At 32.3% G+C, this 24,989-nt stretch overlaps 1 non-coding gene across 1 annotated transcript; it reads right to left on the reverse strand.

Moving 5' to 3' along the window:
* Window positions 1-20,309: 20,309 nt before the first annotated feature.
* On the reverse strand, window positions 20,310-20,382 carry TRNAG-ACC (transfer RNA glycine (anticodon ACC)). The gene has a single exon. It is a non-coding gene; the product is annotated as a tRNA-Gly (tRNA).
* Window positions 20,383-24,989: the final 4,607 nt, after the last annotated feature.

Genomic DNA, 24,989 nt, shown 5'->3' on the forward strand with positions numbered 1-24,989 from the left:
TTGTAACTGTAAATTATAAATATCGCTAATCTTTTATAAACAAATAATGTATCGTATAAAAATATCAAAAGAGGCCACAAGACATCTAAAACGGATCAGGGGACGTGAAGGGAACTTTCAATGTTTATTTACTTTGTCTTGTTTTTATATTTTGTTTGGTTTACAAAAACCGTAAACTGTTTATATTTTTGACAATTGTGGTCTGCATTACTTTACGAGTTACCCACCATGTAATGCAGGCTGTAAATATAAGGTAGAAGTTAATTAATAGAATGCAGATAGCTAGCTACTAAACTGCCGATATGTACATATTCAGCAAGCGAATAGCGCCCAATTAATAGGTGAATTCTGACTTGCATTCGCACGGCTTCTGGGTGCGTAAAACAATGCGCAAGATCTCGCTCTAGTATAATTATTGGAAACATCGAAACTGATCTCTTTCAGTATATTTGAATTATGTATACTTCCGGAAATCAGATTGCGGAAATATTTCCTAAGAAAACATTTACGACGAGATTCGAAAGTGTTGAAATCCAGCATCCCTGATATTTTCGATAAGATAGAAGTATCGCCAAAACCGCCATTGAACCTTTTGCCGCCATAACATACTATTAATTTCTGTTCTGGACTTAGTTTTGATAACTCTTGGGAATGTAGTGCATTATTATTTTATATATTACATAAGAAGGTATTATACGAGTAGAAGTTATAAAAAAAAGAGTAAACCATATATTGGAAAATAAATACATTATCGAGTATTTAAAAAAAAATTAAAACTTTGTTCCAAAACCGGAAAAAAAATGTATGAAGCCTTTGTAAAAACTAAAATATGTTATATGCAACTACTACACATTACAAAAACAGCAAAATAAAATGTTGAAATTGGTATATGATCTCCCTTATCTAACAGCAACTAAAAAACTCTTGAAACCATCTAAACAATTAAAAACTGAACTCTTTCAATTAGGATCCTTAAAATTTATTCATAAATTAGCCACTGATGTAATTGTAGACGAAGAACTAAAACTTGAAAAAAAATGTAGTAAACATGGACACAATACAAGAATAGAAAAATATCATATTTAACCTTCTAAAACAAGAGACAAGGACAGTTAAGACAGTCATTCAGATCTAAATTTGTTTCAACAGAGAAGGAAAACAATTTTGAGAAGGGAATATGGAAGTCTAGGGAAAATATAGACAGAATGGGGAATGTTTCACAGTGTGTAAAGTGGCCACTTAAACCAGCCAATGGCAGGCATAAGCCCTGTAAATACGTAGACTTCCATATTCTCTTCGCATAAGTGTTTTCCCTCTCTGTTGCAACAAATTGAGATCTACAAAGTATACACTCATAGTAAAATATTTAAAATGTTATTAGCCCCACACGGATAATTTTTCATACATTTATGTATATTTATAATATTAATTTAGAATAAGAAATATTTTGAGAAGGTAAAAAGAAATTGAAATGATTTTCTTCGTCAGTTATAAATTTCCTTTAACTAATAAACCAGGGACTGAAATTATACAATAAACTACCAGACAAAACTAAACAAAAGACTCAGACAACCTTTACAAAAGATGTTTAAATATTATCGTTAACACTAGAACATGAATTTAATAAAGAAAAAAATATGTTGTTTAATGTATGTAATCCATAAGGGTTACTAAATAAAAATTTCAAAAGAAAAAAAAATACAACGTTTGTTTCTTTTAGAAATATGGCGAGGATTGTCATCTAAATTATGATTCCTTGTTTTTACATAATTATAAAAACGCTTTAATTTCTGTGCTCAAATAAGGTAAGATGATTGAACATTATGATTACAATTATAATTGAAATTACTGACATGTACCAACCGGAGATAGGCACTGTGATGGTAATTTGACGAGTAATGAGTAACCAGGAACAGTTATCTGACCCAATGGGGCATATCCAGTGGGAAGGAAATGCCTCCAACTGAGGTGCAACTTTAGTTAGCTAGCTAGCGCTTCATCTGTCCACTTCCACTGACCTCTGGGGCACGAAGCTGCAATGGAATGTGTGTCAGGCTGTCAGGCTGATACGCCATCTTCCCGTCATCCCACATACTACATACTTATCATCATATGGTTTTCTCTAATACATAAATATACTATCTTCGCACGTGTTTTTCGGGAGAAATTACGTATTTAAAATAAGTATTTGTCAGCAAAGAGACACAGACTGGATAATCCCTTGAACCTTTTTGGTTTGATCGAACAGGATTGAGAGATGGTAAAAGTACGATTTGATTTTCGTTTGTAAGTCATTATGCAAACCAATTAATGCAATGAAAGTGCGAATCGTCAACACTAATCCAAAATCCTACCACAAAACAAAAACGAAGAGCGAATCAAAGGAGTCATAAATAAAAACAGTAAGTTCAGTGGTTTTTTTAAAAATCGTATTTTCAGCGATTTTTCAGGAAATTGTTGGCAAACTGCAGGAAAACTCTACTCCTCTGGGTCTTAATATTAATACAAAAAGACTCAGATTATGAGCAACAAATCCTGTCATGACTCTGATCAGCCGCTCTATAATAATGGACAGATGATTTAGAAAACTGACAGCTTTAAATACTTGGGAGTTCACGTAACGAGCGTCCCGAGGATGAGGCGGTGGACCCGGCTTGGACGCGTGCTGCGCGTACCTCAGGGAACCTTAACCCAAGTTGCCTCTTCTTTAAACCAGCGGGCTCACGCCGTCCTGGAAGGCCGTCGATGACGATCTTTTGACATTATTCGGCAGAACTAAGGGGTGCTGGACTGACGAGGGAGGAGGAAAGAGTGCTGGCTGGTAACAGGGTCTAAAAGCCCCACCCACTTACCAGGATCCGTTTCAAAAGTCTTTTGGCTTCTTTTCAGATCCACACATTGCAAAATATTTTTTTTATTTTTTCAATCTAAGTATATATCGAAAATTTGTCTGCCACCCTGTATATAATTTCCTGATTCTGACGGGTATGTTAGTTCATTCGTTTGTTAGTAAACCGGAAGAAACAAGTCCGATCGGGAGAGCCAGAATCGTTACTATTCCTCCACGATAAGGTCTCCTGGAGGCAACTGGTGATGTCCACTTGCTCCACTTAGTAGCGGGTGTGGAAAAGAATAAGAAAGAATTATCAGTGCTATGATTTTTTAAGTTTCGTAATTCTAAGATGACAATGGTCACAAATTTTCGTCGGAGAGTTCTCCTGATTGGTGAGTTGGCTTCCCGTAAACCGAAAATCTATCGCAACTCTCGTCACCAGAGTTTTCGAATCAATCATTGGTTGATTCGAAAGAACTAGTGACGAAGTGACAACATTTGAAGTAGTTAGTTATTATTAAAATAATTTTCATATTTTTTTTCATATTACGCATTTTCGAGAAACTTCGCCGTACAATATTTAATGCTCTAATTTTTACTGTGCCTAAGAAAAAAATTATATACCCAACTTCTCGTAGCACTCAAAACTTAAAGTTAAAGAGCTAAAACCTTTATTGATTAGAGCGAGATTCAATAAATTATTTCACTTACCACGCTTGAAAATATTTTATGTTACACGATGTGTAAAGTTGCCACTTAAATCAGCCAGTGACATGTCATAAGCCCTGTAAATGCCTAGACATCCATATTCTCTTTTGTAAAATGTTCTCCATCTCTGTTGTAGTGAATATGATTATTTTAATAACTCCCTAGGGGTTTGAATCCGGTCCTTGACAAATTATATAAATAGGTGAATTGCGAATACGTGAATACGTGTTTACGTGTTTTTTTTCATTTCTTTAGTTTAACGTGTTCGACATAATATAGATTGTACATTGGTGGATTTATTACCAAATGGCAACATCTTCCAATCAACCGATAAAATAAACATGGGATTTGGATAATTTAGGTTTTCTTATTGCTCTAAAAAACTAATTATTCATAAAGTACTAATGCTGCATTAATTATCTTTTTATTATTACCTAGTTGAATATTAACCAATTTTTTTTTATCTTAAATTATTCTCAACTTCATTTTGTTATATTTATATTTAGAAAATGAAATTTTCTCATGTTAATTGTTATCTCTTATTTAGAGATGTTATGTTTCTTTTCTATTTTTTTTGTTTTTGTATATTTTATGTTCACTAAATTGTTAAGTTTTAATTATTCTATTACATTTTATATTATGTAGGTTGTAGGTACTACATAATTATTGTTCACTGCTGTGATTATTTCTGTAAAACATTTTTTTCGTGGGTTCTTTGAACCGTCGATGTATAAATAAATTAATAAATATTTTTTATATAATATTGGATTTTCGTTTTGTAACCGTGTAACAAATACATAAATGAGCAACATGTAATGCAACTTATTATGATCAATATTTTAAGAACCACTTGCGTTAATAAATTTACAACTCAAAATACCTGCCGTGCAAATATCCCAATAAAAATTCGACATTTGCTAATAATATTATGCAAATCGAGGCATTGAACTTGCCAAATACGTATGTTTTCACAATAAAATATATGTTTTATTTTAATATTACGATACATAAAAACTAGAAATTTTTTATTATTTTTTAAGCGACCGTGTGCCTTTTTATTTATTTATTTTAAATAAAAATAAATATTTGCTTTCTTATGATTTACCCTAAATTTTGAGGGCCATTTTCAACGAGTTGTAAATAACTCACTATAAGAAAATGGAAATCAAGTTGGGGTAGAGTGGGATTCAAATCACGGACCTTTGAGCCATGAGTCCGAGACACTAGCCAAGGGACTACAACTCGATCCAAAATATCCCGATACAAATCTTTCAATATTAGACGTCAATAAATGTTAGATAATGTTTGTATATGGCAATATAACTAAACACCGACTTTTCGATGACTACCGGTTTCCAGAGGTACCTACCCCTCTTTTCGCAGCCTTAACAACCTTTAAAATCAATATTTCACGTCCATTCTGTCGGGAATAAAACGCAGAATCTCAAGAAAGGTAGGCGAACGTGCAAACCACTACATAACTTGCGCGGACTTTTCTCCACTTGATTTCCTTATTCGGGATTTTTACTTGAGGGCAGCCATTTCCAGGGTTCTGGTTCTATTTGACAGACATAACTGTATTCTTCATCCGCCTAGACACAACAACGTAGTAGTTTCATAAAAATATTAAACCAACGTACCTACTAATAGGACACATGCTATAAGATGCTGACGTCATTATTTATTTGGCGGATAAGTGTTTTTGAAAATAGATATTTCTCTTTGTCTTTTTTTTCTTCACGTTTTAATAATTTAATAAATCAGTATGTTTAAAAAAATGTTCCCATGAAACATAAAACGTTCGTTTCGTAATACTTTGGAAAAAATATTGTTTTAATTTGGGAATGCCTGGGGTCACGTTACTTTATTTTACTATTTAAACATTGTGTTGAAATCAATCAGAATACTATCATTATGCCAATCGGCGGTAACTGTTAGGCGCTGGAGGGTGAATGCTAATGCCAAGCCTAGCACCTATATATTATGTATATTGTGCGTACTTATTTTAAGAACCCAGTTCCTTTCAACAAGCTAACATTCCTAAATCAAAGATTGTAGAATTTAATAAGAATAATTATAAGACGTAAAAGATGACTAGCAGAAAATAGTAGTAAAAGATAAATGTAACATCTGAAACAAATACAAATTAAACTTAAAAATCTAAATACCTAATTTGGTAATGTTTCCAAAATAAAACAAGTTTATTGGATTGTAATTCTACTTTATTCCATATTATGTACGAGTATAATATTTTTTTTATTTTAATTTTACTATATACCTACTAAATATATAAAAACTTGTAATGTTCCTAATAAATTAAATTAAAATGAAATAATATTATAAAATCTGAATGTATTTTACCTTAGTTGACATTAAACATGAATGAAACCTGTGTAAAACACCAATGTAGAATTTCAACAATAATTTTCAAAAATAAACCTGTATAAATGAAATCAATATTTTTATAATTATTACATTAATTTTAAAGTCATATCTTTACAAATGTTTTTTAAATAATGGAAGGTTTTTCCCCAATATAACCAAAATATTCCTCTAATATACTCAGTATACCCTAATTGAATTTTAATTACTCTACTTATTTTGGCTTGTATAGAAATCCACAAACATAAAATAGCAATTATTTTTAGTATATAAGTAAGTAATATATTTAAGTTAGTTTGTTTGAAAATGTCCTAACAAGACGAAACGCGTCACAATATGCTCTTTGTATATTTTATAAAAAATAAAGTAGAATTACAATCCAATAAACTTGTTTTATTTTGGATACATTACCAAATTAAATATGGAATTCTACCAATTGTCTGCATACACAATAAATAAATCTAAATACCTATTTAATAAAAAAGCTAGGTAATTAAATTACAAGAAATAGCAGTTACGAATGATTAAAAAATAAAATCACTTTAGCTTGGAAGTTTAGTTTTTATACAAAACCGTTATGAAAGGAAAAAAATATTGTGTTTTGAAATAAACTTTAATTTACTAAGAATAACAAAGTAAAGATTGTAAGGTAAAAAAGTTAACAAATCACATTAATTTATCATAATGTTAGTGGGACGAAGATAACCAAGTTTAACGAGTACATGTTGTTTTAACTAATTCCAAGAATGAATTGATGTTTTTTGTAGATACTTCTTGATAAAACTCCATAAAATAAAGTTATCAATAAAACTCCTTGGTTTAGATTCATTTTTACTTAATTTTCACCAACGAGCGCTTTTGCCTAAGAAGGCATCTTCAGGACTGGTGAATAAAGGGGAAATAAAAGTGAAACTAAACCAAGAAGTTTATCGATAATTTTATTTAAAATTTAATCTGAATCATTAATTTCAATATGTCAAGTATTTTTCTAGGTCGAATAAGTTTAGGAAATAAAAATGTAATGACATGAATATTAAGAGATTCGTGAGTTTTTGCTAACGGAATTAAGTATCTGACAGAAGAAAAATACCTAAGACATCCGCTGAAGATTACGATGGTGCTTTGAAAGTAAAGCTTTATAACTGTACCAGTAATGATTTGTTTTTAATATGTCCTAATTATTGATTTTTTCGTTGGTATACAACATATTTCCATTTTTAATACTACGATATCTAGTAAAAAAATACTAAGGCGGGTAGTCGACTTAAAATACAAAGTAGGAGCGTTATACTGGAAAGATGCGACATTTTGTCACCCACTCGACAATAGTCGATTGGGCATCTCGATTGCTTTGTCATAATGCTATTTTCGAAAACCCTCTGACAATTCAATTATAAAGTGGCAACACTAACCAATCCGTATTTATCTATGACTTTCCTGCCACACGTAAACTTTTATTGTTTCTTGTCAGACATCTTCCGTTGAATATTTTGTGTATAAAATATTGTAAAAAAAATAAAAGAAAATGTTTTACTGAGACACTGCAACATTTATAATTATTATTTGCCTTTGACATAACACACATCTACATGTTATTAGAAATATGTCATATTCATTTAATGGATGTTAAAAAAATATTGTAAAATATATTACTTATAATGTATATGTATATAAAATCAATATATTGCTGCTCTTACAATAATGTGTCATTAATTTTGAAGATGTTTTTTTAAATTGGCTTAAATTTACTGTCTTATATTTCACTTAAATATTCTTCTCCTCGTTTCTTTGAATCCCTTAAAATATGTATTTGTATATTTATATTTTTCCTTTTTTTAAAAATGTTATTACTACTTTATTTTATTTTTACATCTGAGCATGTTTTTCATTCTTTATTTTAATTCTTAACTTTTAATTACTTTTACAAATTTTCTTAATTTTTAATATAACTTCCATTTGTAAATACTAACTACAAACTACAAGTTTTAAAATAACATTTTTTAACTTTAATTTTAATTTTTAAACAATTTCCATTTATGTTTTTTTTTTTTCCTTCTCTTTTTTGTACTTTCATTAATAACCTTACGTATAATTAATTTATAATATGGAAACTTCACCTGTCCATTCAAGTTAAGTCAAACTGTGTAAAATATAAAACTATGTAACTGTACTGTATGTTTCCTTAATAAAAGAAAAGAAAAAAAACATATATTTCAAATACGTATTTTGACATTGACGAGCGATAAAAAAAAAAATGGCTGAGGGGACAAATTATAGAAGGCGCCCCCGACGGGAATATTTGGAGCAAGTGCGCGAAGATTTTAACTGCGCCTCTTATGTCGAGCTGAAGAGGGCTGCAGAAAATAGAGACCAATGGAGGAAGAGATGCAGGACTTTGCTGCAAACCAATCCCCAGGATTAAGACTACAAAGAAAAGAGCGATAAAATAATTTTAAAATCACGTTTCTAGTAAAACTTCATTTGATAATGGATTGAAAATAAGTGCAGTTGTATTTGTTGCACATTTGTTGATACGTCATCATCATCACATTGATCAGTGTGGTCAATTTTAAGTTAATATGAACAAAAATGCCTACTCGAATTACGGAAGTCGCATACGATTCTAAAGACGAACGAGTCCAGCACAAGGCCCCTGACTCACAACTTAAGCACCGTGTCCTATTATTCGTGATGGATGCACTAGCGAATTATTGTTATCGACACCATCGCAGCCCGAAGGCTGTTATTTCGCGAATTGTAACGGAGCAAATGACAGATTTTAGATTATACTTTATTTATAAGCTTACCTTACCTATTGCAAGACGAATGGATTATGACAGAGTTGACAGAAGCCCTGAGAAAAGACCCTACAGCAAATTATTCATAGTAGGAACTATGTATCACTGTCAGGTAATAAGCTCAGTAAGTCGCTAACGGCAAACTTTTGTGAAATCGATCGTAAGCCTGAGAGATAATAGACGAATTATTAGCGCAATGGAAACGCGTAGTAAATTGGTAATGGTGGAACGGATCAATTTGATTGAATGCAATGTAGCCAAGAAAGGATAAAAAAAATGACATGAGCAAATAACGTGAAAAATTTCACTGTAGATATTATGACGAAAATCTGAATGATTTTCTGGTGTAAAAGTAAAAATACGCGAACAATTTAAAAGAAGGTAAAATTACATCATATTCTTGGCTATTAATACTTTGAGTACCGCCCGAATACACATAGAATTTACCCTGTGCCCGGCCCATTTTTGTGAAATTTCATGCTTTGTGAAGGGTTTCTTAAAAGTGTCATAAATTTGAATATACTGGGTTAAATCAATTAAAACATCTCATATTTATTTAAAATAATCAAATAAGTCATTTTTGTATGATAGTTTTGCCGACATTAGCCTTTATGGAGAGCCACATTGCGCATTGCAATGTTCGCACATATACAGGGCCCCACTCCTTTTTCTGTGCTTTGTATCCCGGAGCCGTGTAAACATGTGATTATAATAACCATGCGTTGTGTCCCAGTCTCGTGTTTTCACGTAGTTTACCAGCAGCAAAAAGTACTAATAAAGGTCACCGAATGTCAATAAAATGCACTTTTTTAGACAACTGGTAAACCACGTGAAAACACCGGACCGGGACACAACGCATGGTTATATAATCACGTGTTTACACGGCTCCGGGATACAAAGTGTTAAAAATAAATCTTCTAATCGATGTTATTGTTAACTGGTTATTGCCCGGGCTCCTTTAAAAAATGTTAGATAGCAACCCATTTTGTCAAATCGTAACTATGATTCAAATATGACATTTTAAACTTTTTTTTCGTTGCAACTAGCCTAAGCGCCAGTTCCATTTTGGACAAAATGATTCGTGTGAAAAGGGAAAAATAAAAAAGCTCGCTTCACCAATTTTGACGAAAACGAGACAGTTATTTAACTTTAAGTTTTTTAAACTAAATTTTTTGTTGCGCAACTGGCACTTAGACAGAAAAACCTGATAATTTATGACGCCTAGGAGCAAACAATTTGGACAATGATTATTGAAGCTGAATTATTGTTATTCTGTACAGAGTATATGGCACATAAATGAAAGGATTAGGATTACACGCCAAGAAAATATATTACTCATGTTGCTCCTTTAGTCGATTCGTTTTTGTATCGCTATGATTTTTTGCAGTTTTTTGCCTTTTAATGGAAACTCCGGAAGAATCTATAATTGTACATAATGTTATAATAGTATATTAGTTTCAACATAGTGGCGGCATACCTGCGGTCAATAAATGCACCACGATGCACCATTCTCCGTTATGGAAATGTTCTAAAACTAACGGGCAACACAATTAGCGTTCTGCTAGGATCATAAATAATACCGAATACTGACTCGATTACTATACCCGACTATGCACTCAGCAGACCATCTAGCTGGTAGCGAGCTGCAGCTACTGTACTGTACTTGGCCAGGGAATAGAGTGGTTACTAGTTACTAGTTAATAGCAGTTATCTAATAAGAAAATACAATAATTAATGAACAACTCCGTTCGCTCAATTTTATAAACATTACATAATGCGTTTATACAATCCCACGAACTGTATCATCACCTTAAAATTCATTAGTACTTTACCGTAACGTCGATAAAGTTATGTACATAAATTACTATCGGTTGTTTTAACAGAAGTTAGAAGAAAATCTTTTTATTTGTTTAGATAAACTTTAGTTGAATTGGTTTTTTTGTTTGTAAAGATACAAAATTGAGATATTCATAGGACCGACTTCTCTAGTCGTTACAAAAATCCTTAAATCCCCGTTAATAAAAAAAAATTAATGCTCTCATTTTAAATATTTATTTTTGAGAACAAATTTAATAAATTTAAATACTAATCAGCAGAAATAGGTAATAAATATGTGTGATTTAATTAAGTTTCTCTACTGAATTTTTTTTGAGGAAATGAATTTCAATATAATTCGATTTTTAGTTTTGACCCCTTTCAATTTAAAAGAAGTCTAAACCAAAAAATGTACTTTACGTGTAATAATTATGTGTCATTTTTTCGAGGGTCTCGATTACTATGGGAGTTATCTTCAATTGTCTATTAAGTAAAACCGAAATTTCTGTACTAACGTGTATGAAAATTTGAAGTTTCGCTATCGGAAATCTTAGAGTATGTATATCCATAATCTAAGCAGACAATTAAAGATAACTCTGTTAACTTCCCATTGTAATACGGGCCATGGACGTGTAAAAAAAACCTTTATTGAGTAGATTAAGTTTTAAAGCACCTTTAAGTAATAAGTCTTTTAACCAATTTGATATTCTCTGTTTATACATTATTGATGCTGAAGAAAATAAACTACAACTGAAAGAAAAATAATCACATAATACAAATTATCAAATAAATACAATCGTCAGTTATTACGTTTAATTTTATTTATTTATTGCACTGCAGAAGTGCCTTTTACAATATAAAATATAACATTATAATGAGTTCAGTTATACAAAAATAAAAAACAGAAATATAAAATGAAAAATATGTGCACATTTAATATATGTATGTCAGCAAACAAAAGATATAAAAACAGTCGGTATATTAAGAACATAAAATGAGTTAACAGCAGATCATTAGCATAAGAAGCTTTTGCAAATGAATCGTTAATGGTTACTATAGAGCATAATAAAATATTTATAAAGAGATGATATGAATTCTTCACAGAGATTTGAGTTAAAAATTTTGATATGTCAATTGATATCTTGCATTACATCATCATTATCATACGGTGGGGCGTAGGGCACTGCATTGGTAAACCAATCGCAGCGTATCTTGATATTTTTTGTTACATGAAGGTTTTTAAAGTTTTCGGTATTCTTGGTGTAAAACGTTACAAAAGTCGCGAAGCACACTATAGCTCAGAACATGAACTGTATCAAAGCGCTGCGTCCATACAAATTGCCCGGGTCCCATACGCTGCCTGATTCCCTCGTGCCAGCAAATTAATACTTTCATTCTGTTTTCTGGGCCAATATAACACGAAAGCCAACAAGCGAGAAAGACAAATAAATAAAATAGGAAATAGGATCCTCCATTACGTTCTATGTACATTTGTATATTCACATGGAATTACACAGAGCTTCGTTGTAATTTTGTGGAAACAAAGTCAAAAACCTCTCTACGCAGAGGTGTTTATAAAATTGTAAAGTATTTTTAATTTTTGTTACATCATCATCATTTCCTTATCACCGCATTGGTTGATCATATTTGTTACATGGAAGGTTAGGTGGGTCTTACGCATCAGGTGCCAGTATGGGATTGTGAAAATATCCCACTTCGCATGTTTATTTGAGAGAGCTCTTCCAACCTTCATCACAACATGGACTATATCTTCGCTCTAGTAACGGGAAAACACTTTTAATACCCCTTCCCCCCTCTTATTTTCTTGCCTCCTCTTTTACAGAAGTAGCTGCTCAATTGTGGAATAATGTACCCACTAATGTTAGAGACGCCCCTTCTTTATTTACATTTAAATCAAGAATGAAATGTCACTATTTAAATGTTTGAGTTGTTCCTTTCTCCTTCTTCTTTCCATCCTATCACCATTCTTCTCCTCTCTGACCTCTCTCCATAGTAAAGTGTTAGTTGATTTTTGTATTAAATTAATATATAAAATTGTATTCTGATTGTAGGTAGGAAAAATTGCCTTAAGGCAATACGCCCGCTCTTGTGTGTATATAAATTGTACATGTACCTATATAAAGCGTAAATTAAAAAAATGAATAAAATATTGTAGTGAAAAAACAAGTATTTCATTTAAACCACGTCGAGAAATGGACCTGAGACCTCTTACATGGTTGGCAAATGCGCTGATCGTGAGACCTACAAGTAATCAGAATGTAATCTTGTTCTGAGGTAGTAATATGTACGGCATAACTCCAACTATCCGGATTCATGCGTGCCAGATTGTTGCCAGGATTGCAATCACATTTCAAAACTCATTTAAACATGCACAATAAGTTTTTCTGGGTTATTATGCCGTGTGTCGTTCGTACTCTCTACCGACGTTTCGGATCGCGTTACAGCGTCCATCATCAGGGTTGATGTTGATGTGACATCAACCCTGATGATGGACGCTGTAACGCGATCCGAAACGTCGGTAGAGAGTACGAACGACACACGGCATAATAACCCAGAAAAACTTATTGTGCATCTTAACGGCCGTGAAAATCTAAGAAGTTTAATCATTTAAACATGTCCAGCAAAGTTAATTGCGCAATAAAATTGAAATTAAAAAAATATCTTTTATTTTTTTATTTCCTGATAACGATCTAAATATTTGAATCTGAATGACTGGAGTTCGAGCAAATGGAGATCTACTGTGCATGCCAGTACTTTGTACTCTGGTAAAAAGTGAGGAAATCCTATGATATTTTTTTATCAAATCGCGCCATTTAAAAAATAAGGTAAATAAACAGTAGATAAAAACGACAATTTTTACGGTATTTCTGATAAAAAATATATGCTTAAAAGTTTTATAGAACTAAAATATAATTACTTTTCGACCGGAATATTACGAGGCGTCCGCGTGCGTCTTACCTAATCAGAGGATACTCCATATTCATATTATATTACTCTAGCGTTAGGCATAAATATACATTAAATTTATAAAACAAATCAATATTATAATTAATATTATTTTTGAAATGTAAATGTGTTTTTTTTCCTTCTTAAAATGCCTAGTAAAGATTATTATTATCATTATAATTAGATTAAATGTTTCTCAGAAGAGACAAGTTTTCTTTTGCCTGTGTCAGATGTTCTTTTACAACTAATCTTCAATCAAAATTTGTAAGTGTCCGAGGGGATTATAAATACAGTTATGTATGTGAAATAGAACCAGAATGAAAGAAAATGTAATATTTTGTTATCCTTGGACTGGAACCTGAAGAGTAGGTAAAGCTCGTATAACATCGGTAAGACAATGGTACAAAATTATGTGCAGTTTCTTGTCCAATAATTCTTGTCCCAAGTCTTGGCCCATCTTATTCGCTGTTTTACACGGGGCAGTTTTCTGGGATTAAAAATTGCGAGTAAGCATGCGCAGTACGAAGATGTTTCCGGCACCATGACAGATAACGGGCAGTTTCACAGTTAAAAAAGTAATTGTTTGTAAGACATCACAATCTGTGAGCAATTTCAAAGGGCGACGCGACGGTTCTATTAGCTACATATAATATCTGGTGTGTTATCTATGTATTAAACATTGAACAATAATTTATTTTGTCTTCCTCATTCAGATATATAATAATATAGTAAGAAAATAGCCCTAAGTTTTAACCCTCGAAAATAGCTTTAAGTCATCCGCGCATAATAAGAAACGCGAATTGACTATTGTACTTTTAATTTCATAAGAAAAATAGAGAACAGCAATGGGCCCAGGTTAGATCCTTGCGGGACACCCGAGTAAGAACAAAAAAAATAGACACGAACAAGCCATGTGTAACGTATTGATTTCGGTTTTGGAGGTAGCTTGTCATTACTTTTAGCATTCCACCCGGGAAACCGATCTTACTCATAAATACGATAATAGTATATTATTCTGCGATCAACAATCAATATCGGGCTTCTAAAAAAACACGGATCGTGAACCTTGACAAAGTATAGTGAAACAAATAAAATCGAGGAAATTTATATTTTATTTAAAGTGACACAAGGAAAAAAAATACGCGTTGACATTTGAAGTTAAGTGGGGCCTGTGCACCATCGGGTGCACGGGTTTGATGATGATGAAGACTCCGATTGAGAAAAGAAAGATTTCGATTCATGTCCGAATATAATGTTATTACTATTTCAATTCATGTAAAATCAGGGAGAAGAACCAATTAGAGTGTTCTCACATATTTAGCTAGAAATCTACCTGTCGATAAAATGCACCAGTCGATTACTTTCCCTACATTTTAAAGAGCGTGTAATTGACTGATTTGCTAGTCATCATGTTAAGAGGCGCGGAAGACAACAAACATTCTTTACAAATAGCCGAATTAAGGTAATCCAAGCGGATTAATTCATTATCCAAGCAGTCAATGTCATGTCTTCTTGTTAGATATTTGGCGTGAGATGATCTTGACTTGAAGATTTCTTTTGTTATCTAAATGACGTTAAACGGTTGCCTTTTAAGTAAACGATTTGGACTAGTGCTTTCAAACGTTATCACTCTAAATCAGGAATTTGCATGATTTACATTCATAATATATGTATTTAGTAAGCCACTTCGAGTAAATAACAATAATATGTAATGAGTTACTAACAAACTATTCTCTTTTCAATAACATTGTTATTGGTAATAGTTTTCTCCGAATTATGTGTAGTCTGTCTAACTACTAACAACCTGTTTTAAGGCAAACATTTTCATATAAGCAAAATATACATTAAATAAAATAGTCACAAAATTCAATTTTATATACCTAAGGCAGTAAAAAAATATGGAATGGGAAAAAACAGATCTTCCTGCAGACACATACAATCGTTTGGTGATTTTATCGGTTTAAATATTTTGGCGTCATCAGCATAGAGTAATATAGATTGGTGTTTGAGCTCTTCAACAGTGTCATTAATATATAGAATTTAAAAAAAATGGACCAAGATGGGAACCTTGTGGGATGCCCGAAATAATGTTTTTGTTCTCTTATTTCTAATGGTATTTCTATTTGGTAACATCTGCTACAGGAAATATTGACAAAATCAAAACACTCACATACTACTTACAAACTAACCAAGTCACATGAATTCTGACTTGGCTAGTTTTCCTTTTGTGCTTACGATATTCTATAGCTTTTTAAGTACAATATTAAACTAACAAATTGCTTAAAGAGCGTTTTTCAGGACTTGCACATATTTATTTTTTTGTACAAAAATTCCGCAATAATGTTTTACACCGAAGAAAAGATGCGCTGCCGTAGGAATATAAATGCCGTGCCCTATGCTCCATTAAGTGTGAAAATAATTTATTTTATTCTATTAACCTAATTATTTTAACTTTTTGAGGCTTATTTTCAGCAACTCACTGTTGGAAACCGTCGTAAAGTTTTACGTTGGATCTACTGAAGGACCACTCCTCGGTTTGCGCTATTAAGCTGTTTGAAAATCAGTGAAACAACAATAAATATCAAAGCCGTCCAATTATCGCAGAATTCAAGAATATTTAATCAAACGAAAATCACCCGAGTGGAGAATTTATACGGCCTTCACTTTAGTTGGCGGACATTTACAATTCTAATTTCCGAAAAGTGAAATAAGATCCGCTTAAATAGGTACTACTCCCATCCTCCCCGCAAACTATTTTTTTTAATACCCATTAGATATGAGACATTTTTTAAATATTTACGTTTATTTAATGTTTCAACGATAAACATGCTTTATTATATTAATTGTATTAAAAATAATTTAAAGCTGCAGTTGTACTGCATCTTTGTAAAATTTAATTATTTGGAATTTTTTATTTTATTTTTTGTCTATTTCGTTTTTTTTTTAAATTTAATATTTTTTATGTTCAAAACATCAATTTTGTTCGGACCAAATCCATATCTATCTACCTGTCCTCCTCATTTCCTAGCGCACTCCATGTAACAATAATACTACGTGTGAGTGCCGGTAACAACATTGAAAATCAGTACAAAATCTAACATTAACGAGTGAAGTGCTCAACTAATCTATCATCAAGCGAGCTGTGCCACCGTCTCACGACCGCCAACTTCACCAGCCAAGTTCCAGCACTCATCACGCCTCATCATCAGCAGGTTAGTGGAGTTGTGCAACCTTCCTTCCCTAAGAATACAGTCCACTCTAAAGTTTCCTCCTCCTAGGACTAGGTATTCTTCACACCTCGTCCACTCCTCAACAAACTTTGTGGTCGAAAAATTTAATTAATGTGTTTATTAATGTTTTTTCGTAAATGCGTTATATGTAGGTATACAAGTATTTGTGCGGTTGTGGTAAAGATGAACGTGTATTTTAGTACATGCATGCTGGTGTAGTGAGTGTCCTGATGAGGAGACGGGTACGTCTCGAAACATGTAGACATAAAAAGTCGGTAAGTGGTTACATACAAATATTTACTCAACTTCATTAATATATATATATATATATATATATATATTTAAAACTGTATAATATTATTGATATATTTTCGACAGCAATTATCTAAAGTTATAAAGCTTCATTAATTATCGCACAATACATATGTACCTACATGTATGTCAATAAATACTTTTTTATATTTTTTTCGAAATTCAAATATAAATACCTATATTTCCCATTACCTATTAAACACTTAGCCTTGCCCTTAACCATCGGTTTTTCCCTCAATTATGATTAATGTACATGCTATAGTTCATAAGATTATTTTTATATAACTATATGAGAATATTCAATCCATCTAATCTTCACATTCGTTTGAAAATGCTCTAACAAGGCTAAACGATTGTCACGAAATTTTTGTTTTCATATTTTATATTTTTTAAAATAAAATAAAGTGTTCAGTAGACTTAAATCAGTGTTTGATTTCTAATATTTAAAGTTTTTTTTTAAAACGCCTATGCATGTGGATTAAAACTTCATCAAACCCGTGACGTCACTTATGATGACACCACCACACATAAAGAGAGAGCAATGTTATCGAGAGCTAGTAATAAATGTTCTTTTTGCGTTTTTCTAGCTGTTCTTTGGACATCAGTTACTTTGGCGTCGAGATCGCCAGCCTTAAAGGTGATAGATATCTTATTCAAAACATTCGCAAAACCCGTTAGAATTCCTCGATACATCTGGAGTTATCGCGCGCGGTTATATTGAACATCGACGGATGATAGCGCGTTGTTGTATTACTATACCAACAAGTTGCTAGTTGTCAGTTGCTGGTAAATACAGAAAACCTCAGTTTGAAAGTTACTGCGCGCAGTGTTGGTCGTGTCGCTTTCTTCTGCGCATGCTCCGCCCGTACGTTCGAATATTTGAAAACGTCAAAACAACATCTAGCGAGTTTTAGAAAGAAAAACGAATATTGTGACAAGTGACAAATTGCATTTTTTTTCCAAATATTTGAATTTGCCGCGTATGATTTCAGCGTTCGAACATCAGCTGTGTTTGTGAAAGTGTCAACATTTTAACGAGCTAAATAATAGTGGGTGTGATAAACAGAGTACCTATTTTCTCTTTTTGGATTTTGACCGCTGCCTGTGGTGAGCACTGAGGCGGTCCAAGCGCTTTCTTGCCATCGGGATCGCAAAAAGAGCCGAGGTGAGTGAAGTATGATTGTCAGCAACTTGCCTTGGGTGATTTTGAAAAATCTTCCAACCGCAAACCAGTTTGGCGCTCGACGAGCGATGGAACGAAAATTCAACATTCTAAAATTTAAATTACAAATTTATTTTTTATTAATTTATTTGACAAGGTTGTTAGATACATTGGATAACAATTATTTTAATGATATCACTATGTTTACCTTGGTACTTAACTCAGTTACACACAAATATGCAGGAATTTGAATGTAATGCGTGCATGGTACTTTATAATGTCATAATTTTTGATAATATTCGTATACAAATCGAATTAGTACATTCATTTTGATTTAAAAAATGATATACGAGTATGTTGCACTCCTACTAGATATATATTTTTTATTCTTTATGGACATCATATTCAAATATTTGTAGACAGGCTGGTATTGGTATACCGATCGCAGCGAATCTTGATCATTTTTGCTACATGAAGGTAAGATGATCAGTCATACGCTTAAGGTACCAACCAGTCCAGAGACTATGAAATATTCTGGTGTGAAAACACCCTTTGAAATAAATATTTAATTTCAACCATGTCAGGAATCGAACCCGAGACCTTTCAAACGCACTGACTATTACACCACGAGGCCTACAATGGTGTACCAATGCACTACCCTACGCACCATTGGGTGCGGAAATGATGAGACAGGCAGATGGAGTTATAACTCCAAATTTATTTAAGGATTCTAATTTATTGCAACAGAAAGGGAAAAAAATTGAGAAGAGAATATATAAGTCTAGGCATTTACAGGGCTTATGACCTGTCATTGGACATCATTAAAAGTTTCCGATCTTTTACTTCATAAAAGTCAACAGATGGAAGAGTCGAGGAAATGTGGATGTTTAAACATAGGCAGAATGGTGAATGTTACACAGTGTGTAAAGTGGTCACTTAAACTAGCCCATGACAGATCATAATCCCTAGACTTCCATATTCTCTTCTCAAAAATGTTTTCTCTTTCTGTATCAATAAATTGAAATATTTATTCATTTTAGTTTTAGATTTTTTGAGTACTTATTGAACACCTCGTCCGAAATCAAACACGTGATAGCTGAACGCATCAACTGCAACATTTCGAGTTTGCACTTATGTGAAAACTTAACCAACAACAAATTTAAAATACTTCGAATTAAATTTTAAAATGTTGTTTGTATAACATCTTCTTCAAAACGTTTTATTTCCATATAAAAGTAATTTATTTTAAAATATGTAAGGCAGAGAATTAGTATTGGATACTATGTATAACTTTCACAGCATGAATAATTCAAAATAATGCAATCTTTTCTATGATGAAATTGAGTTTATACATATGTATAATATATTTATACTAAACACGCTGGTTTGAGTCTACCAGACCAACAAAAAACTTATTTAGAGCAAATTATAAAAAAATCTGACTAACCAATAACCACCTGAAAAAATCATCATTTAATAGCGCATAGGGCACTGTATTGGCCTTTGAATTGCAGTGTATCTAGTGCATTTTTGTTTCAACGGCAAGGTGATCACTCTTACACGTCAGGCGCCAGTTTTGGAACATTGAAGTATTGAAGTGTAGTCTTGCAGTGTACCTGCCAGGGCCCCGATTACAATATTTTATCTACAAAGTAAAATCAAGTTTTCTGTATGAAAAACAAAATATGCACACATTTTTTTTGTAAACATGTTTTTTTTGTAAACAATTTCAGGTAACCGAGGAAGGTACTTGATATTTTCATTGAAATATGCACATTTTCAGACGTTAATTTAAATTTTACTTTAAAGACAGTCGACGATAACTCTATTAACTTCCCATTGTAATCGGGGCCCTGGAATCGAAACCAGGGTCTCAAAAATGGTAGGCAAACGCGCCAATTCTATCTCCACTCGATTTCATTCATCATTCCCTTTCTGCACCTATTGGTGCATGGGGCACTGTATTGGTGCACCTATCGCTGCGTATCTTGATCATTTTTGTTACGTGAAGGTAAGATAATCAATCTTACGCTTCAGGTACCAGTCCAGAGACTATTAAATATTCTAGTGTGAAAATACCCTTTTAAATCAATATTTCATATCAACCAAGTCGGGAATCGAACCCGAGTCCTCTTGCATGGTAGGCAAACGCGCTGACCATTGCGCCACGAGGCCGACTTACTATTTACCGATTTATTATTTACCGATTTACTAGATATTAAAAAAAGTATCCATGATATTCTAGTTAGATACGTTAAAACGATGAATGCACATGAAAAATATGAAGACCATTTATTCTTCATCCTGTATTTAACGCAAATCAATTTCATTTACTTATAGTTTTGTACTGCACCAATCGTAACTCTCGCTGGAATGTACTTTTTTCAGCATTTTATATTTATATTTTTAATTTTCGTGTGGCCCAGACAAAAGGCTAAAGCCGCCGGGACTCAGGTACAAATGCGTACAACAGGGACAATCCCGATCAAACCGGGACCTATGTTAAGCCTATGTTTTGTGAGAAAAACTTAACATATTTTTAGCCACAATATAATTATAATTATTCGTAATATTTTCTTCCTTTCATTATTTCTTTTGGTTTGCATTGTCTAGATTATGCAAAAGTCCCTTAACCAAATTTTAGCCACCTTGCCACATTAAAAACCTTCCAGATATATAAAAATGCCAAATAAAAAAAGATTATCGATGAAATTTATTCAAAAGACATTGAAAGTCGATGAAATTAAGTTGTCCAAACGAAATTTTTAAAGCACAAAAAACCTGATTTTTCCTTGGTCTGCAAACTTTCATATTGCGATTTCTGAAAATGATATTTTTTGGGTTAGTGAATTTTGTTTGAACCACGGCGATGATAAATTATATACCTGCTTTCGTTGTACGACGTTTGTTCTTATGTAGAAGCTATTGGTGTGTTGTATACAAAACCTAAAATACAATTGATTTATCATTTTCTCTATTATTACTAGTGTCACTCAACTCTGCCCTGAAAACTGACGCGTTGTCTCTAGGTTTGGGACAACATATCAAACCTGGAACTCTCGAGCGATGTTTCGACATTATTAAGGTATAATAATCTGCAATGGCAAGAGTATTTTCCTATTAAACACAGTTTCACCGATGATGTCGAAAGATGTCGATATCCAAAGTAATGTTAGCCGAGAGAGACCGCAAGCATTTTTAATCGAAGATTCGACGTAAATCAAATGTTTATATTAGCTCATAAAACTTAAAGTTTAAATAAATAAAAGATCGCGCACGTTTTTGCAGCAATATTTGTAATTTACTTTTAGTGATGCAATTGAATAAAAACAATAAAAAATTCTAAATTATTAAAATGGTTGTCTTGTGTGAGCTTTTCTAGTTATTTTAATTCTCTAGTGCTTGCACTTAGTAGCTGCAAGCTGTAACATGTGTTGAAATCCATTCGTTAGTTATTTTCAAATTTTCCGACAGCAACACTACAAAGTTAAACATGCGTTATTATTTTATTTTCTTTAAATATAATTCTCCTGTACGTGTGATTTTTTAATATTTTTTTTGCACCACAACAGGCCAGGAGGCCCAATTACAGTGGTGAATTACATCTGATGCGTGAAGATGATTACGTGATGTCACTGAACTCCTAACGACTTAACCGATTAACGTGCAATTTTCAGCGAAATGTAGATCTTTGCGCTGCGCGTGTTTGTAGATACTAAAAATTTCAATCGAATCTGTTAAAAAAAAGTTAGAAGCATAACCAGGGTTGCATTCGACGAAAATGCATGTACAAAAAAATGGAAGGATGTTTTTTTTGTGTTTAAAAAGGGTTTTTTATTATGTTTACAAACAACATTCGCTTTTTATGGATCCCAATCAGATTTTTTCCTTACATTCCTTATAATTTTTTCCCGTTTATTTTTTTTACCGGATTTTTGGTAATACTAAAATAATATTAACTGACATTGAATATATTTTTGAAAATCGCATTCATGAATAAAGTGCACCCCTGTTGATGAGAAGAGCCGAGTTTGACATTTGCAAAAAGAATTTTATATTTGAAAATAAATTATTTTATGTTTTGGAATTCAACTATAAACTAGTACCTAGGTACCTACTTATCAATCAAAAGTCTTTTCCCAAGGTAATAGCGGGCAAGCCAACGTTCGGGCAGGACAACGTTTGTCGGGTCCGCTCGTTCATTCAAAAAAAGAAATGGAATTTTCTATTCTTACGCCTTACATCTGTTGTCGAGAACTTTCGCTTTCTGCGTAACGTGTCACTGTCAAAGGGTCCAATATTTTGACAGGTAACGTGAATACTTTGTGTTGCTACGCAAACCGAACATAAATTTCCATTAGAAGACTAATGAGTATTATGTTTTAAAAACAGAACAACTTCTTAACAGTGTAAAGGCAACGTCCAGAAGATTACAGAAGCAAATCACTACTCGTTGTAATAATTAAAAACGTATTAAATATAGATCATTACAAAACGATTCATAATAGATCTGAGGCCATTGTTACCAAAAAATATGACATAGCTTATTATCCAGGTATTATGCACGTTTTTAAACCATTTACAATTTTTTAACATTTCCTTAAGTAAAGACTAGATTTACCATGTGATTAAATATACGAAGGAATGCAGGTTCTATTCATTTATAACTTCCATTTTAGCATGTTTGCACTTAGCGATAGTATGTAAGAAAGTAAATAAATATTCATATTTAATCAATAAATTATGTGGGGACGCTCAAAATGGAATTATAATTTGAACAAGATTGTGGTCCCGTGGTTAGTTTCGCGGACTCGCGGATCAAAGGCCCGAGTATCGAGGTTTTGATTCCCATTTTCTAATAGAGTTATTTACAACTCTTTAAAAATGACCCCGAAATTGAACTGTTTGCATACATCAAAAGAATGCAAATATTTATTTTTACTGAAACATAAAAACAAAAAATTATCTTCAAAATCTAAATCAAAATATTTTTATTTATTTATTCAAAGGACCGTTATATCATAAAAAGGTTTAAAAAATATTTTCATTAAAAAAAAAAAACACATTTAAGACATGCAAATATTTTGTAAGACATAGTGTATAACAATATGTAAACTTTAAAAAGGTACGTCAACGTTTATGTAAGAAAACAATTTTGTTTTTATTTGAATTATTTTTAATTTTTTTTATTAAAACGAATTTTTTTATTTATTCCAAATGCTAATTCACTGGCATGTTTTGTGCCGAGGGAAACATTTTAATTATATTTATATATTTTTTTCATGTTTCTTTCAAAATGTGTTCTACTCGCTCGCATCAACAAAGGTTTCAGCTCCTTAACTTTATCGAATGGAAGAAATATGGAATTTCAAAAAAAATTAAGAATTTTACACTGTGCGTAAAGTGGCCACATAAACCGGCCAATGACAGGTCGTAAGCCTTGTAAACGCCTAGACTTCCATATTCTCTTCTCTAAAATGTTTTATATATTCGTTGAAATATGTCGGTATTTATTATTATAATTACAACGTTTGAATTGCATTACGGTTTAATGATTTGCAGTATTTGTAATTATTTACAGTAATATCGAACTGTTCGGTTGCATAATGTAATGTGTTTAGATTAGAAGTGGATGAACGTGCTTATTGGGGGTATTATGTAATGGTAATGTTTATATTGTTACCTGTAACCTTCAGTTACTGAATACAGGCTACGGAGTTGTACAGGGGCTCACAATCTTTATCAGTGTGAAAAACAATCTCAGTTAAGAATTTATGTTTTTGAATTCCAAATCCATTAAACTTTATCTTTTTTGGATAATTCCGTGTAAGTTGGATTCGTGTCAACGTTTCAACTACCATTACAGGAGCCTTCTTCGGGGTAAACGATGTGTTATGTGTGTTGTAAAAATATGTTTATGTAGGAGTTATTTGTACCGTCATAGTCGGCAGTAGGCACATTATGTGTCATTTGTAGTATCAGGAACCATGTTAAGTTTAGCCAGTCGTCTTTGTTTATGTTATTTGGGTGTCTATATATTTCAATTGTCTCCTGAAGAAGACGGCTCTTGCAATGGTAGGCAAAATGTTGAAAAGAATCCAACTTACACGGGATCACCCAAAAAATACATTTTGATAACAGTGACTGCGAAAATCTACGCATTTATTGTGTGTTTCAATTGCCTCTTTTATTATTACTTTCACTGCTCATTAAACAATAAGTAACGAGAAAATTTTCAAAAGGGCCATAAAAAAATGGATAGTGGAGGTGAGTAAAAGTAAAATGGATTTCTTCATTCGCTCAAACCAATATTAAATCACCTGCTACACAAACGATACTTTATGTTTTGTTTTTGTTCGTTTTATAATATAAATAATATTGGTATACAGAAATGAAATACACATATAAATACGTAGTATTTAAAACTGTCTTAACATTTTGTAATTTCTCTCTGTATATTAAGTCTTCTTTGTATATTCTCACATGTAAAAAAATATTTAAAAATACACTGATACGTATCCCCGGCACGGGTAACCCCAGTGAGGTCACATTATTTTTATTATTTATTATTGTTAATAATGTGTAAAAAATGAGCAAACTAATGAATACCCACCAAAGCAGTAAACTTGTTAATATTTCATTCTTTTTGCTTTTCGTGTTTTGTATTTGTATCCATACAGTGTCTGTATGAATATATGTCATATACTCGTACATTTGGCATTTGTGCGGATGTTGGGCCACCAGGAGCTGACAGTAGCTTGTTACTTGACCTAATGTCTGCA

Source organism: Micrasema longulum, unplaced genomic scaffold (assembly GCF_059751315.1).
Source record: "Micrasema longulum isolate JH-2025_06_02 unplaced genomic scaffold, ASM5975131v1 h1tg000094l, whole genome shotgun sequence".
NCBI classification, from domain to species: domain Eukaryota; kingdom Metazoa; phylum Arthropoda; class Insecta; order Trichoptera; family Brachycentridae; genus Micrasema; species Micrasema longulum.